A 5,054-nucleotide genomic window follows, 5' to 3' on the forward strand; every position below is an offset into this window, starting at 1 on the left:
ACCAAACCAACACCCAAATTCTCTCCTCCCTGGAAAGATTCACTTTCAATCTAATTTTTATCACATCAATTATTCTCTCTACCATATTATTTGAGAATTCAACTCATATTAAAGTAGGGTAAAGGTGGACATTAAGCTTTTTTAAAAATATGAATTTTCCATATGCTTTAAATAATTGAGAAGCTTTGTATAAAATCAGACTGAGTTATTTGACTCAAGAATTATTCCATCTGCTGCATCTTATAATAAAGTAATATTTTATTGATCATTTCCAGATATCAATGCAGGATTATAGAATACATTCCTAGCAATTCTTTCTCCATCTTTCTGCTTAATTTTGTGCTTTGAGGCACTAGAATTGGAAATCAATCATGCCCACAACTCAAGTTATTTAGGAAATTTTTAAAAGGTATAACTTGCCAAATCTGGAAGTATTTCTTCCAACTTTCATAAAAATATAAATTTTATTTATTGTGATAACATTTGAGTTTTCATCTGTAGTTTCACATAATGTTGCATTAAAATAATATAGTTTGAAATGAACTTTTGGTACCAAAATTGCTAAATTATAACCAGAAGCCATATAAAAATTCAGATTTCTAATTAATATAAAATGTAGTTAAAATGTATATAACTCTGGAATCAGCACCATGGTTTTATAAAAGTAGATATTTAATTAAAAATGTAGAAAAAATTATTAGGCTAATGCAACACTGAGTAGTTTGAATTTTTGGAGCAGTGCTGCCCTCTAATGATAGCATTGGGGAACTTACTTTATTTGATCATTTTCATTGCTTATTACAAAGACTGTTTAATTTAGCTCATGATCACAATTCTAATTGCACATTAGAATCACCTGGGAAGCTTCTAAAACAATCTCCTTTCTCACAACCCAGAGATCCTGGTAGTTTTTATAAGCTCCCCTGGAGATTCAAATATGCATCACATTAAAAAATGTTAGTTTATCCATTCATTTATTGAAGGGCATCTAGGTTGGTTCCACAGTTTAACTATTGTGAATTGTGCTGCTATAAACATTGATGTGGCTGTGTCCCTGTAGTATGCTGTTTTTAAGTTCTTTGAGTATAGATCGAGGAAAGGGGTAGCTGGGTCAAATGGTGGTTCCATTCCCAGTTTTCCAAGAAATCTCCATACTGCTTTCCAGATTGGCTGCACCAATTTGCAGCCCCACCAGCAACTGTATGAGTATACCTTTTCCCCACATCCTCGCCAACACTTCTTGTTGTTTGTATTCTTAATAGCTGCCATTCTGACTGGAGTGAGATGAAATCTTAGAGTAGTTTTGATTTGTATTTCTCTAATTGCTAGCGATGATGAACATTTTGGCATTTACATACACAATAGAATATAACTCAGGAATAACAGAGAATAAGTTCATGGCATTTGCAGGTAAATGGATAGAATTAGGGAAGATAATGCTAAGTGAAGTTAGCCAATCCCCAAAAACCAAATGCCGAATGTTTTGTCTGATATAAGGAGATTGATTCATAGTCGGGTAGGAATGGGGAGCATGGGGGGAATAGGTGAATTCTAGATAGGGCAGAGGGGTGGGAGGGGAATGGAGACGGTATGTGGTTAAAAATTATGGTGGATATGATGGACATTATTATCCAAAGTACATGTATGAAGACATGAATTGGTGTGGATATACTTTGTATACAACCAGAGGTATGAAAAATTGTGCTCTATTTGTATAAGAATTGTAAATGCATTCTGTTGTCATAAATAAATAAAAAATAATAAAAAATAAATGCTAGTGTAAACAGATAAATAAAGTATTAATGTTGTTTAATGGATGGACAAATAAAGGAATATTATGAATGAATGAATGGCTTCATGTTTGAGACGGGGAGAAACAGAGTCCAATATAAGTAAATATTCAAAGTTGTGCATGAAAGAACAGGTAACCCTATGTGGGATGAAAGACAAGAATTATCCAAATGAAGGTTGAAATTGTGTATTGCTGTAAAAAATTGAGAATGGTGAAAAAACAAATTCATAATTAATTTGTAGAAACCTGATAACTGTTTTCAAAATCCAATCTTTATAAGACTGACTTAAGGTTATTTAAAACATATGACTAGAAATAAGACTAATTGGTCATCCTTGGAAGATTCTGGGTAAATCAATATTGTGTTTTAATAAGCAGTAAATAAAGGGCAAGAATTAATCATTTAGCTTACATTTCCTGTGCAAAAGACATCATTGGATAAACAGTGAAAGAAGTATTACATCTAATAAATGAATAAGAAATTGTAGTATTAGATTATCATTACTTTCCAACCCTCAATCAATTAATTATTCAGGCATTGCATAGCAACAGTTTCTAACAGGAGAAAGTGGTGATAATTAGGCATTTGGTGGATGTTCAAACGACCACCTATGATATGCACTTGCTGTAATAATAATAATAATAATGGAACTAGATCTGTCAAGTCTCAAGGCCCAAATGCTAACATTTACTATAAATTTACAAATACTAATGTACAAAAGACTCAAACCACAACCTTATTAAAATATATCACAGAAATGCAATCAGCAAAATCCAGAATGAAGGAAATCCCACAGGACAGCCAACCAGGTTTTATAAAAAATAATTTGCAAGAAAAAGGACAGTTGGAGGAGCAATCTGTAAATCAAACTGTCTTAAAAGACTCATGTTTCAGACACAATGGGCAAACCTTATTTAAAAATTAGATTCAGAGAAACAAAGTATTTAAAATGACATTTACGGGGCAATCAAAGTTTGGGTACTTACTGAACATTAGATATTAAGAATTTATGCTAATCTATGGGTATAGTAATATTGCAGTTGTGCTCAGAAATAGCCTTTTATCTTTAATAATAGACACTGGAACATTTAGTATTGAAATAATATGTGTGCAATAGACTTAAAAATGATACAATGGGGGAGATTATTGCAAACATTTTGGATTGACTCCATCCAGGCAACTGTGAAAGCTTAGTACTGAGTACATGGAGGACTATACTGTTATTTTTACTTTTGTATAAGTTGAAAATTATCCATAATAAAAGTTATCATGTGTTATCTATAATAGTTATCCAGATTAAAACTTATTCATAATAAAAATATCAAAAATCATCATAATAAAATTATTCATAAGACAGAAAGGAGAAACTGGGGAGGATGTTTATCACAAATTGTTTTAGAAATAGAGGACAAAGAAGAGGGAAATGTGTTTAATAGATCCTACTGGTCCATGATGAGGCACTTATTCCCACACCCTCTCCCCTCCCTTCGCTCCCCTCTGCCTAATCCTACTCTCCCACATTGTGAATTAGCATCCACATATCAGAAAACATTCGGCCTTTGTTTTTTCGAGATTGGCTTATTAATATTATTCTAATATTATTAGAATATTACTTAGCATCATATTCTCCAGTTCCATCTTTTTACCTGCAAATGCCATAATTTCATTCTTCTTTAAGGCTGAGTAATATATCCCATTATGTATATATACCACATTTTCTTTATCCATTCATCTGTTGAAGGGCACCTAGGTTGGTTCCATAGTTTAGCTAATGTGAGTTCAGCTGCTAGAAACATTGATGCGGCTGTGTCCCTGTAGTATGTTGATTTTAATTCCTTTGGGTATAAACGAAGGATTGGGGTAGCTGGTCAAATGATGGTTCCATTCCATCTTTTTCTCAGAAAGGCAGTGCTTGCTGTAGAAACCAGCACATCAAGAACATTGCCTCTTTGCCATGAGGAAGGAGACATTTCCATCATTGCTGTGGATATGTAAGAAGAAAAGGTGAGGAAACTGTGCACGTGTTACCATTATGGCACATGAAGACTGCTTCCCTGTTATTTCTGGAAGTATTTTATATCAGTGCTATTGAGAAAATGTCTCCACTGGGGACCTTTTGCTTTTTTTTTTTTTTTTTTTTCTTTCCTAGGGAAAATAAGGGCTTCTGGGTCTTTATTTTGTCATCCAATAATAGAAACTGTCAGAAATAGGTTAGTTGACTTTGTTCTTCCCTTCCCATCAAAATGACATTTTGTTCCTCAGAGCACAAAACAAGCTGCATTCATAGAGAATAAATAAATGACTGATCTGGAATTTACTGGGATCTACTCCTGCTGATCCAGCAGAGGGAGTACAAAGCACAGAATTGCCTACCCTCAAGAGGAAGAGGCTACTTCAACCAGCTAGTCTTTAGACCCTGTTTCTTCACCTCTGTTTTTTAAACTTTGCCACTTCTGATTGGTGAGTATCCATAACTGCTTATCCTATCTCATTCTCACTCCAAAGTAATAGGAAGATTCTTATGGGGAATCAGGGGGCAAGAGTCCAAGATTCTCTTTTCATGATTGTATTTCTTTTATTTTCATAATTTTAATTCCTCTCAGATCCAGAAACTTCCTTTTGAATTTTTCCCTTTTAATTTTTGCATACCCATTTCTTGTTCTCTATCCCCATTTTCTCAAAGCCTGGTCAGCACTGAAGTAAGAACCATTCTACATTTTGCCTCTGCCATTTCTAACTCCGGTGTCCATTCACCTGTCCCCATTACAAAGAGGGGCATGATGGTGGTTATAAACCTTTCCTAGAGAGGCCCAGGGCAGGGGGTCCATTTGCTCCTTCAAGTACATTTAGGCCGCAAAGAATAAGCAAGACTTTTTTTTTTTTTTTTTTTTTTTTTAGATCTGAAGAGCAGTTAGCAGGGTGGACAGACTAAGGCACTGGCAGCCCTTTCTACTTGCTGTCTTTGCAAATCAACCAACCCACAAAAACAAAGGCTTAAAGAACCTCAGTAACAGCTGATCCACTTTGGCCTAGTTGGTAACACTCTAAGAACACACCAGCCCAGCTGTATCAAATGCTCATTCTATAAAAAGCAAGGAGACGGACATCAGCTTAGCTGCCTCAGTGACCAACCCCCCTGGGCATCAACTTCTACCTCCACTTCTTCCTACAGAGCACAGGGAGAAGACAACCTGAGACAACAATGGCCCTTTAAAATCACTTTGTTGTCATCATTTAGAGAAATATAAATTCATCTTCACA

This window comes from Callospermophilus lateralis, chromosome 6, assembly GCF_048772815.1.
Source record: "Callospermophilus lateralis isolate mCalLat2 chromosome 6, mCalLat2.hap1, whole genome shotgun sequence".
In the NCBI taxonomy this organism is placed as follows: domain Eukaryota; kingdom Metazoa; phylum Chordata; class Mammalia; order Rodentia; family Sciuridae; genus Callospermophilus; species Callospermophilus lateralis.